Source organism: Corythoichthys intestinalis, chromosome 2, assembly GCF_030265065.1.
Source record: "Corythoichthys intestinalis isolate RoL2023-P3 chromosome 2, ASM3026506v1, whole genome shotgun sequence".
Classification (NCBI taxonomy): Eukaryota; Metazoa; Chordata; class Actinopteri; order Syngnathiformes; family Syngnathidae; genus Corythoichthys; species Corythoichthys intestinalis.
The window spans coordinates 64,617,613-64,631,022 of NC_080396.1; the positions used below are offsets into that span (position 1 = coordinate 64,617,613).

At 39.1% G+C, this 13,410-nt stretch overlaps 1 protein-coding gene across 5 annotated transcripts in view; it reads left to right on the plus strand.

The window, feature by feature from the left end:
* The window catches only part of agrn (agrin), a 526,155-nt gene that overhangs the window by 26,803 nt on the left and 485,942 nt on the right, over positions 1-13,410 (plus strand). The window lies entirely within an intron of this gene.

Sequence of the window (13,410 nt, forward strand, 5' to 3'; positions counted from 1 at the left end):
CGGGACTTTCCTGGGAAGCGGTGTGCGTGAAAGCAAGCGTTAAATTCCCAGGTCACAGCACGATGGCTGATGATGTAAATATCATGGCGGGCCAATTGTCACTTCCTCTCTCTTCGCCGTAAGATGAAAATCGATAAACAAGCATCAACATTCAAGCTGGAAATAGCTAAATTAAACTGAAAACAAAACGAAATTAAATTTCTACGGGATTGTAGAGTTGTGGAAGAGATTCGTTTAAGGGTTTATTAAATACATATTTGCTACTACCACCAAGATCTGCACCCGCGTCGGCTGCACCCGGGCCCATGCCCGAGGCTTCCGTGCGCACCGCGGCGGCGTTGATACTCGGCGGGGCCTGAGGCGAGTGGAGAGAGAATTCCTCTCCCTGTCGCTGCTCCTCAAACAAAAATACTGTACACACGATCGCAGGAAAGGGGGAATAACACAATGAGTCCGTGACAGTAGAACCGAGGAAGAGAGTCCATTGTCCATCTTTGGAAATGTGTGGTTTATTTTGTTGCCCATGTTAGGGTCCGCTACTGCGGAAACAAGTTTGTACTTCAAAGCATTAAACAACGGAGGGACGCGTTCAAGGGTTTATTAAATACATATTTGCTACTACCACCAAGATCTGCACCCGCGTCGGCTGCACCCGGGCCTATGCCCGAGGCTTCCGTGCGCACCGCGGCGGCGTTGATACTCGGCGGGGCCTGAGGCGAGTGGAGAGAGAATTCCTCTCCCTGTCGCTGCTCCTCAAACAAAAATACTGTACACACGATCGCAGGAAAGGGGGAATAACACAATGAGTCCGTGACAGTAGAACCGAGGAAGAGAGTCCATTGTCCATCTTTGGAAATGTGTGGTTTATTTTGTTGCCCATGTTAGGGTCCGCTACTGCGGAAACAAGTTTGTACTTCAAAGCATTAAACAACGGAGGGACGCGTTCAAGGGTTTATTAAATACATATTTGCTACTACCACCAAGATCTGCACCCGCGTCGGCTGCACCCGGGCCTATGCCCGAGGCTTCCGTGCGCACCGCGGCGGCGTTGATACTCGGCGGGGCCTGAGGCGAGTGGAGAGAGAATTCCTCTCCCTGTCGCTGCTCCTCAAACAAAAATACTGTACACACGATCGCAGGAAAGGTGGAATAACACAATGAGTCCGTGACAGTAGAACCGAGGAAGAGAGTCCATTGTCCATCTTTGGAAATGTGTGGTTTATTTTGTTGCCCATGTTAGGGTCCGCTACTGCGGAAACAAGTTTGTACTTCAAAGCATTAAACAACGGAGGGACGCGTTCAAGGGTTTATTAAATACATATTTGCTACTACCACCAAGATCTGCACCCGCAGTGGCTCCACCTGGGCCCGCACCCGAGGCTTCCGTGTGCACCGCAGCGGCTTTCCTACCCCGCAGGGCCTCAGGCGCCCGCTGCCCCGCAAACAAAAATACACGCGATCGCGATTGATGAGCTTGAATTGGCTGCAGTTACAATGTCGGGAACGCTCACTCTCGAACAAAACAAAATTTGACCAACATTGTGACAGCCGATGCCGACCAAAAATGATGTAATATCCGGGTTATAAAATCGCGCCAGCAGCCCTCCCTGCATAGAGAGCGCCAGTGGGCAACACGGGACAAGTCTGTGAAAGTGTCCAACCCGCGTCATTCTCTGGACATTTCTACATGCGTGAAAGCAATGACGCGAGTAAAACCCGCGTCACCTTACACTGGAACTGAATATGTGTGTGAAAAGAGCTATAGTGTGTCATTTTTTTTTTTTTAATTGCAGATATTAATCGCAATAAAACTTATGGACAACATGATTACATTTCTTTTTTTATTTAAAACAATTGGTGCATGTTCAAAACAGGTCAATAAATCACAATTTATAAAATTATTAGAAAAATATTAATTAAGGTGGAGCATAAGTCGAGCTTTCCGTCTTCAAGGTAGAATGCACGTAGTCACGTTGATGGATATATATCGAAAGTGGTGTTGTGAGGCACATCAAGTTGTCTTTCTTTGCCTGACAGCGTTTTCCACCTGTAAACAAACGAACAAAAAAACGTGTAACACTTGAATTTATATATTTAGGGTAAAAAGCTTGTGAATGTCTTGTAGTAGATGTGTGTTTGTTTTCCATTTCTTTGTCGTTGAAGCTAATCCAAAGCTAATGATGTCTCAGCTGTGACGCAACACAGAATTGTAGTCAAATTGAACATAACTGTACCTGTTATTGCTTTTTTGGTGGCACTGTCTTGGTTCCACATCTGCCTTCATGAACACAAAATTCCCATCTTCGTGTATTAGGACACATTCACCTGGATGCTTCAGAGCTTTTCTGATTCCTGTTTGCGTTTCCATCCACTGCCATTAAATCAATAAAATACAAAACTATTTTGGTTGTGGCGACTCTTAGCATACCTGTCAACCCGAGGCCGTGGGCAATCTTACGAACAGTGACGTATGCCCTTACAAATTGGTGACTAATCTTACAAAGTTTTATATAGCGTGCAATATGAAACAAAAATAAAACTCAGTTTTTAAAGTAATATGAATTTGTTGGTAATATTGTCACATATACAGTAACTTGGTGCAATCCAAGAACAATCAATATCTTCAGCTACATCATGATTACTAAAATTTAACACTTTTGACTTTTGTTATAATTGCATGCAGCACTTTTGGCAATTTCTATCATGTCTTGATGGTTGCACTTCATGGCACTTCAGCTCGCAATTCAGTTTGACTTGAATGCAGTTCATTAGGGTGTCCACTTAAAAATAGATAAAAGAAGATAAAATTAACTTACCGATGCAATCTTTGAGTCAGGGAACATTTCTTTTGCCAATTCTGAGAAGTGATCAGCAATAGTTGGAGGCAAATTTTGCTCGGCAACAAATTGGCAGAATGAAATTTCCGCTTTCATCACTTTTCATTCTGCAGACTTCATCTTTATGACCAGGGTTGTTAATCTTACTTTAAACCAAGTAATTAATTACAGTAACAAATTACTTCTCCTAAAAAGTAATTGAGTAAGTAGCTCAGTTACCTGAATGTAAGCGTAATTAGTTAGTTGGCAAAGTAACCTTTGATGTTTATTTTTTCATTTTTCAAAAAACAAAAAAACAAAAAAAGAACAGTAATCTTTACTATTTTTTAAAGTCATTTAATTTTGTAAATCAACTATTAAAGTTGTTAAAATTGCTCCCGTTTTTGCATTAGTTCCCTTCTGTCTACTTTCGACATGTGAAAGTTTTAAAACTGTTTCATCATTTACAGATCGATTCAAGTCAAAATTTTACCGATTTAGGAGTATTTTAGATAAAATGTTACTTAGGTTCACTAGGAAGCTTCACTACAACGGAGCCTTTCTGAGAGGTCTACTGCGGTAAAATGGCGGCTGATTACGAACGCCGCCGAGTCTTGTCATTTTGAATGTAGTTCTGTATGCATGTGATATCTAGTGTATCATTCAGTGGGCGTAGATTGTAGGCTGTCGGCTACAGTCAGGAAATATTGGAGCCATCTAGCCTACCATCGCGTTTGCAACAGCGTCACAACACTCTTCCCTCCTTCCCACTCCGCTCTTCTCTCTCCATGTCTCTTACTTTTCTCGCGTCATTCAACCAACGTAGTAACGCACACTGTCTTGTTGCCGAAACGGTGACAAAATCCGAACGGAGAAATGAAAACATAATGCACGAAAAACATACAGATTTTAAAGGTACGGCGTACACATTCAAATTTAATTTCACATTTAAATAACGCCGAAAGCGTACAACTTGACATATATGCTCTTAGCCATTTCGTCATGTGGTCTTCCCATGTTGTGATGATAGCAGATGGATGCGGCATTTCCAAATTGTGTTTTTTGAGGGATTTTGATTAGTAATTCCACATCAGTTTCACTGTTGTTTTGGTTAGATAAAGTGTAAAACGCAAGTCACGAGCAGAAATGCGGAAGTAAACAGAAGTACCTCAGAAACAAACAGTTCACAAAAATAATATATTTTGTCATTCTTAAAACTTTGCTTGAGCTGACTGTAATACACCAGTGAAGGTTACATTATGTCTGAATGCTGCTGATTACGTTCCGCTTCAGAGTGCAGAGGTAGACATAGATATCACACGACTTTAGCATACTCCACACTTGAAGACTATCATTACCTCATTCTTTGTCACTGCAAGACAGAATAGCATTTGATATAACGGTAAGGGAAGAATTTATTAAAGGGACAAGCAAGGTTTTGATAAAGTAAATCAGAAAAAAAATCTTGTTTAACAATTATAAAAAAATATGTTAATTTTCCCGATGGTTAATGCAAATAATTGCCAGTATTTACCGGAAGTAGGCAGAATAATCATTTGCAGACATTCTAAAATGCCAGTACTCTTTTAGCTGATCAAATGAGAATATCTCGGGTTTGTCCTGCATACTCATCACTAGAGCTGGGAATCTTTGGGCACCTAACGATTCGATTACGATTACGATTCAGAGGCTCCGATTCGATTATAAAACGATTATTGATAAAACCCACTCCTTTTTTAAAATTGTTTTTTTTAATTTGTTTTGTACATTAGTTCCAAAATTGTTCAAAAATCCTCTCAGGCTAAACCAAACTACTATTTCAGTATCAAGTTAACATATAGCAGTAAACAAATATACAAAAATAACAGTAAATAAAAAACTCCAGTTCCCATTCTATATCAGCAGCTTTAAACTACTTTCAATTAATTTAATGTTGTGAATCAACCGTTAAAGTTGTTAAAATTGCTCCTGTTATTCCATAATTTCTCTTTTGTCTACTTTCAACATGTAAAAGTTTTAAAACTATTTTAAAGATAGATTCAAGTCAATATTTTACCGATTTAGGAGTATTTTAGATAAAAAGTTAATTAGGTTCGCTTGGAAGGTTCGCAACAACAGCCTTGCAGGGAAGTGTACTGCTTTAAGATGGCGGCCGTTACTAACGCCCGCTCTAGTTTTTTGTAGATGTGCTGGTAACGATACCGAAGCTATAATGCATCTAGTCCTATATAAATGATATCTACCGTAACATAATGTGGCTTGTAGCAGCTTTTCGGCAGCAGTCAAGTATGTTTTTTTTTTTTTTTGGCGTTACCTGATGGGCCGGGTAATGAGAAGCATGATGTTTAGCTACTCTCGCTCCGTCCCTAATTGCGTACCGAAGACCGCGCGGCGCGCTGAGTGTGTCGTACTTCTGCTTTACTTGGCATATTTCAATAATCGGAATTTGGATGTTTGTGAATCGTTCTCGAATCTTCCACGGCCGAATCGCGAATAATCTAAGAATCGGAAATTTTGCACACCTCTACTCATCACGCATTGGCTACCTACATTACTGTTCTCTGCGCTTCCAATGGCATATACATAATTCAATGAACCAGGGAAGTAAAACAGGCTTCGTCTGAGTCTCAGACGAATAACAAAAGAAGACAGAGCTATATTGCAAAGGTAAACGGCGGCCTAAGTTGGTATAAGGCCAGTCTGCTCTTTTTTATAAAACTGTATAAGTACAGCTTTGTTGCCCGAATCTATCGAAGCATTATATTTGTTAATTTAATTAGCTGAGGAGTAATTTGTAGCATACTAATAATCAGGCACGAAAATCACCTTTCGGCGAAATTCGCCGTTTTGAAGTCAACAAGCGTGACCTACGTGAACTGTGTATATCCCAGGAGAATTTTTTTTAAGGTGGGGGGGTCGGGAGATTTTTATAATGTCGGACGCTTGGTATGCAAGCGGGGAAAGCGGCATAAAGCCAAAAAAGCGCACTGGAGTGGCCAAAAGATTGACTTATATCAACGAAACAAAGGAGGGTACACTGTTGTGTCCTGTCTTTTCAATGCCAAGCTTGGCAGCACGTCGGCCGTTAATGAACACCTAAAGCGGCGTCACCTAGTTGTAATTTTGGAAGACGACAGGACATAATTACAAGCTGGCAGATTGTAAGTCCATCTAACTAACTAACGACATGTTTTATTGAAGTTGCTAAGCCTGTCGCGATATGCAATAAATCCATTTATCGCACGGTAAAGAAAAAATGAGGGCGGTAATTCTCACGGCTGCATTTTATCGTCGCATGCGTGCGTGCATGCAATTGTGCATTCGTGTACACTAGCGTTTTGATGGCATACGAGACTAATGAGGCTAATGGGGAAAAACGACAAACCCTCTTTAGCCTGCTATAAAATATTGGCATTCGTCTCCAAAACGCAAACTTGCGGTTAAAAGGTGACAATTCAAACATGAAAAATCGCGGGATAACAGCATTTGCAAACGAAAAAAATGAAAAAAATTTATTACTGACACCACATGCAATGACAAAAAGCTTTTTTTTTGCAGAGTGTAAAGCTTACTGTTGGCGAACGTACTTCCGGTGAACATTTCAAAGTCATGCTCGTCATATAAATAACGATTTCTGGAGTTAATCCCGCATACTTCAGAATTTAGATTCTACACTAAAAATAGGTTTCAAATGACACCCTTTATGAAAAATCTGATTGGCAATGATTATAATACTATTATATATAGTAATATACTATTATATCATTGCTACATATTTTTTTAAGAATTGTTTTGAATCATTTTGGAAAGGAGAAATCAGTGTTCTGAATCTGTTTACATTCCTTTCTTTTGCACTCGTTAATGCTCTCAGCATTGTTTATTTGTGATTTATCGTTGTTATTTACGTGTTTATTTGTACTTTAAGAAAGAATGTGTTCCAAAATGTTTTGTGAATTAATAGGCGTCATCAAAATTGTAATTGCTAAATTAATAAAAAAAGGGGAAAAAAAATTATTAGATGACCGCAATTTCCCGAATATAAGGCACACCTGTGTATAATGCGCACCCCAAATTTACTTGTAAAATCTAGGGAAAATTATTGTTTTATAACGCGCACCCTAATTTTAGCACCAATAAATAGAAGAATACAAGAAAACAGAGCTCAGGTACAGATACAGAAATGTCATTTTACTGAATGGTGAAACACAGCACAAGCATAGCATATTGGTAGTTCAAAACATTACCATAAACTGACAATATTTACGGTATTAATATGATTTGACAACTTCTCCAATTTACCAGAATCTAGGAGAAAACTAAAACAGATGTGACTTTTCTTTTAAAGGCTGCTGTATAACTTGCTTGTTTCATCATGATGAATAAATGTTTCTTCCATGGATTGATACGGTAAAATGAAAGTGAGAACGTAAGTCGGAAATCCGAGAGCGCTCATCGCTGTCGACACGACAGTAACAATAGGAACTATTGTTATTTGGGTTTGAGTTTCCCGAGGGACAGATATAGTTGACGGACACACACAGGAAGTCTGTTGATAATTGTTATGGTCCGAGTTGCGGAGCTGCAATAACATTGACTCAGATGACTTCAAGAAACTAAATTCCGTGCTTTATGAAGAGTGAAAAAAGCATAGTTTAACACAGACGAAATCATTCGGCCGATCAGAGTGAAGTATTACTGAAACAAAATGGTGACGTCACCTACCGTAATGGTCGGCAACGGTTTGCCGCATACGTTTCTTCAACACAAATTGGCCGCGTCAATTAAAAAAAAAAAAAAAAAAAAACGGTTTATATATATATATATAATATATATATATTTTTGTCTCCATCCATGTACCCGTTTATAATGTGCACCATGATTTTACAAGTCGATTTTGGGGAAAAAAAGTGCGCGTTATATTCGGGAAATTACGGTAGATGACTAATCGTAAAAATAGTCGGCTGACTAATCGGGAAAAAATTTGTCGTTTGGGACAGCCCTAGTATACCGGAACATATTTCCTCCATACCCTTCTCACCTTTTTAACCCCTGACCCATTTTCATGCCTGAATAATGCAATGACTCCTTCAGTATACTTCCTTGAAAAGAAATTGACTGTGGTTCTGCATGAGACATCGACTTTGTCTGGTTCCGGACGGCAGTCCACCATTTGAAGATGGAGAATACATACAGTGTTACCATTGGAGGCTAACCATTATTACATATTGAGTTCCACTGCTGTGTCATAAAAAGACCAATCATCAAATAAGATAAGACCAAGGCTAGTTTGGAGTTGTCTCTGTTTGGAAGGGGAAAACCAGAACTGACTTCTCGCAGATAGCACAACTTAGCACTGACGTCCCACATTCTTTCTCAGAGGATAAATTGGCTGCTGCTGTCTACACTCAGACACGACATTTTTGAAAGTCATCATGCGACCTTGATGTCTGAGAAAGACTATTTAGTATTTGAAGTTAAGTTGAGACTCGAATAATCTCTGTTGTGTGAGTGCTCTTTGTGCGCTTGCAGTGTGCCAACAGGAAATGCACACAAAATACAAGGTCGTCTTCACTGTTCCCTGCTGGCCTTTTTAGCCATCTGCAAACATCGTTAGTATAGTTGATGCAAAGGCTGTCAGCCTCTCCCAAAAGGACTGTTAGCAGTTTTAGCGCATCTTCAGTCATCCGGATTACTTAACTTGAACGCTAGCCAAATGCAAACATCCCAGTTAATCTTTTCCATTCCACTGTTATCCACTTGTCATTTTCCAACTTGGGAGGGTTCTGCTCTGTTGCCTACATAAGAAGGAGGTGTTAGGGGAATCACAAGGAATGTTTTTGGCAGTAACTCTCAATCTGGTGAAAAGGGGACAAGGTGGTCTTGCTCTTTGGTTTGCCCTTTTGTTTCCCTAATGAGCAGCACGTAAAGTTTGCCGCTCCATTGAGGGGACATTATGGGTCATTTTACCTGATGGTGTCCCTTTACCCTCTGTTCATCATCCTGGGGGAAGGGTGAGAATTGAAGGATTTCCCTCAAATTAGAAAAGAAGGCCTTTTAAAGCTCCTGTGCCTCATGTTATCTTTTAAAACATACATACAGTGCTGCTCAAAAGTTTGTGAACCCCCTCAACATTTTGGAATTTTCTATTATTTCAACCTGATTTCCTAATCAATCAATTCAGTAGGTTTTTTTTGTTTTTTTAACAGTTGTGTTGTCGAGACTAAATTAAAAAGAGTTTTCATCAACTGATGTAGGTGCAAAATTGAACTGTTTGGTCACAACCAAAACCGCCATGTCTGGCGAAAAGTCAACACTGCATACCACCAAAAGAACCTTCTCCCAACAGTGAAGCATGGAGGTGGGAATGTCAAGATCTGGGCTTGCTTTTCATCCTCAGGACCTGGACAACTCCACATAGTCCAGGGAATCATGAATTCTGAGGAATATTGTCAAATCCTAGAACATAACCTGACGCCATCTGTTTTGAAGTTAAAGCTTGGCAGAAGGTGGATCATGCAACATGATAATGATCCAAAGCATTCCAGCAATACAACCAAGGAATGGCTGAAAAAGAAGAAGATTCGTGTTCTGGACTGGCCCAGTCAAAGTCCTGACCTAAATCCCATTGAAATGCTGTGGCGGGACCTGAAGCGAGCAGTTCATGCCAGACGCCCATCAAACCTCTCTCAACTGACTGCGTTCTGCAAGGAAGAATGCGCAAAAATCCCCCAAAGTAGATGTGAGAGGCTGATTAGTCACTACAGAAACCGTTTGGTTGAGGTAATCTCTGCAATAGGAGGCGCAATATCCTATTAACTGAAGGGGTTCACATACTTTTGCACACATGATATCTGAGTTTTTCTTAAATCAACCACTTTTGTTAAATAAAGAATGACAATATAACTATTTCTTTTGTTTCAGTCCATTATTTGGAATGTCAGTATTGTGGATTTGGGTATAACTTAACATTTAATAAGGTTATTTTAGTTTTTTTTACAAAAAATCTGACCATCGCTGTGGGGTTCACAAACTTTCGAGCAGCACTGTACGTAAAAAAATTACAACTCAAAAATCCTAACAAAAATAAACTTATAAATTTGTTCTTTTTTAATGGAAGTAGTGTTCAAAATCCAGTCAAAAGTATTGAGGAGTTGCAGTGTTGACTTAAACATGGGATTGGCCATAGACTTCACTATTAGTTGACGGGACACTGGGCTCGGGGCCGATCCGTAGGGGGCCTAATTTCAAAAACTTAAAATTCAAATATGTTCAAAATCAAAGCTGTTAGCGACCGACAACCAAAACAGGCAAATGTTTAGTAAAATCCTGATTGATTTTTAAAATTTTTTTTATATAAGTGTAGCAAAACTTAAAATGGTTATAAAATTCTCAAATTTTACAGCGGATGCTCAAAAATCACCAAATGCAGAGATAATCACCTATTTTTCAGGATCAATAGCAATATTTAACATATCATCATCAAGTTTTTTGCCCATAATAGCAACTTATTATTTTTTTTTATTTAGTGCAAGTTTTCAACAGCTAATAAATCACTCAATTTTCACATCAGAAACTTACTGTAATACTTGAGAAAAGCATGCAGTATAATTTTAATTTTACCCAACAAAAGCAGAATTTGCATTTTTCTATATACAATCACAACTTATTTAGGTTGAATTTCGATGTTACTATTGCCTCAGCACGGAGGCACGTCTTGCCGGGTATCTGGCCCTCGTTGTTTTTAGATTGAAATGTTACATAAAATAAAACACGTAAAAAAATTTTTGTATGGACACAGAAATGTCTAATTTACTACTTCTTCGCCAAAAAACAGGCAGTTGGCCGAAAATTACCTGCCTAATTTCCTAAATGCATACATATCCAAAATTTCTATAGATATGGTTGAAAACATAAAAACTGGCGGTTATCATTCATTTTACGTAACTATTTCTAGCTAAAATTAGGCTATTGTATAATCCAATGTGGCAGCCGCCACACAACAAAGAGCTTTTTAAGTTGAAAGTTCATGCATGGGGCTCTTTTATATAATAATTACCTTGAATCCTCGAATCCTGCCTGTATGCGGTAAAAAAATTGTCCTGTTTCCACTTAAAACCGATAATTGAACGCAGTAGTTTGAGTATATTTCAGTAAAAGCAAACTCAGCTCTGCCCGGGCCGGCCCCCAACAGGATGGTGTGGCGCAATGTTAGTGGGAGCTGTTTTGTTAACTGATAATGAAGTCTATGGATTTGCACTGAAAAACTAATCTGATCCGGTATGCAGGAAATGTATTCTGCACAACCAAATGATGTTATTTTTTTGATTGTCTGTTTTAAAGTTTGAATCAAACTATTCAATCATAAAATTCATATGAAAGGGTTATAGAGGCAGTGTATCCTGATAAACTTTGGAAATTCCTCAACAGATGATTTTAAAAGGTCAATAAATCAATTGCTCACAACACAAGTACCACTGAATTGCTTAATTACACTTCTAAAAGATTTAAAAAATGCTTAAATATATCATAAATATAACCGAATCTTTTTTATCCAATATTGATCCACTGGAAATGACTTGATCGGGCCTGATTTCTGATAATGTGATCGGATCGAGGACATCTTCACATCTGAGGGATCGTTGAGTGGGTGGGTACCAATCAGAGGTTGCGCTAGACTTTTTTGTTGTCTGTCATTTTGACTGACAGTGTCATAAAAATCCGGTCATAATCTATTTTTACCTGTCACTTACATTTTTAAAATGATAATAATAACATATTCAATAGTATTTAGTTTTCATTCATTTTTAATTAATATTCTGTCCAAACAAGCTTAACAAGAGGTAAACAGACAGCAGAGTGCACCAATCAGCGACGGGCAGACGTGCCGTTAGCAAAGCGACGAGGGCAGGACGAGGGACTTGCGCGCGGAAGTAAACATACGAGGAGAACGGAGTTTATTCAACATGGCTAGCGCGAGACAGACTGTTGTCAATGTCTCGTGTCGATGTGTTTTAGCTCATTTAAAACTGAATTTACCGCGGACTGGAACATATTCTCGCCTCTCCCGCCATCCGTGTTGTTGTAGAGACGACTTTCGACGCGCTAGAGTGACGTTGCTCGTGAAGAACACGTCACGCAAATAAACAAATCTGATTTGTCGATTGATTTTGTACCAACTCGAGAGGCTGTGTCCCAGACTTTTCTCTCAGTGTTTGAAAAATACAGGGAGAACAGTCTGGCCGTGCCAGGCAAACACTCAGTTGCCTTGACATTTTTCCGAGTGCATGCATCAAGAGACAATAGCTAATTAATATGCTCACTCGCCACCCTGTGGTCTGGGGTGTGAATTGCAACCTGTCAAAATGACGGATGGACTTCAGTTTTTTCCGTCACCGTTTTAAAAAACCGGTCAACGACAGAAAATATTCGGTTAACGCGACCCCTGGTACCAATCACAACACCGTGTTTTGATTACATCCTCAAAAGAGGATTTCACTATTCACTATATTTCACTATTCGATGGTAAACTTTCGGTCTTTTAACTGAAAAACGAAAATGCAATTTTAGCTATTTTCGCCCCAAAGTTTTCCGCACTAAATTTTTGGTCACATCTTGACTTTCAACTGTTTTTGCAATAAATTAAAAGACTCCAGAGATGTCAAACTTGGGTCACATATTTTTTTTAATGCATATAACAGTTGTAAAAAATATTTTGATCATGTGAGAAAGAAAGATATGTTCCCTTGTTATCCATAAAATGTGGGTGTAAATTGAGGTTTGTCAGTTCTTCAAAAGAAGTAGTGCATTAAAAGGTAATATTAAATTAAAGAGATCAAGAAGCTTTTTATTCCCCCACATTCGTAGATAATAGGTCTTTTTGACCTTTGAATATGTTCCTTGGACCTACCAACATCTTGAAATCTTCATTCCACTGTTGGTGCGGTTTCATCTAAGTCCAATTATTCAAATTGTCAATGACCTCAACTTGCTTGTTTGTTTACAGACTTTGTATAGACATTGTCCATATAGGCTAGGCACTAGCTCAAGCCCTTATTCAAATTCAATGTCCAACTTGCGGTCAAGTGCTATACCTGCCCGGTTGCTAAGGAATTGGCACTTAGCTAATGAAATGCCTATGGCTGACGGGAGCGCTTGATTGTGCTGAGACTGAGAGAGTGGGGCCAAGTGAGAGGGGAATGGGAACTGGAGCAAAGTAGCAAGAGTTGGGAATCGGCCAAAGTGAGCACGAAGCACAAAGCATAGATTGCAGCGAAATAAAGGCGAGTGTTCAAGGGGAGGGGAAGCTGGCATATATCCATCACCTGAGCATGTGCATTAGGGAAAATGCTTCAAAATAACAAAAATAAAACATGTCACTGTCTGGATTTGTGACTATTAGTTTCATTATTAAAGATATTAAAAAAAAAAATAGATTTGAATAATTTGGTTGCTAAAGTCAAATGGTTTTCACGTCGTCATTATACTGGCAAGAAGTAATCATGTGTGAACATATTGTTTTCGATCAAGGTTTTGTCTCATAGTAAAGATTTTCCCATAAAGAATAATGGAACTACAATATATGTAACGATAATAG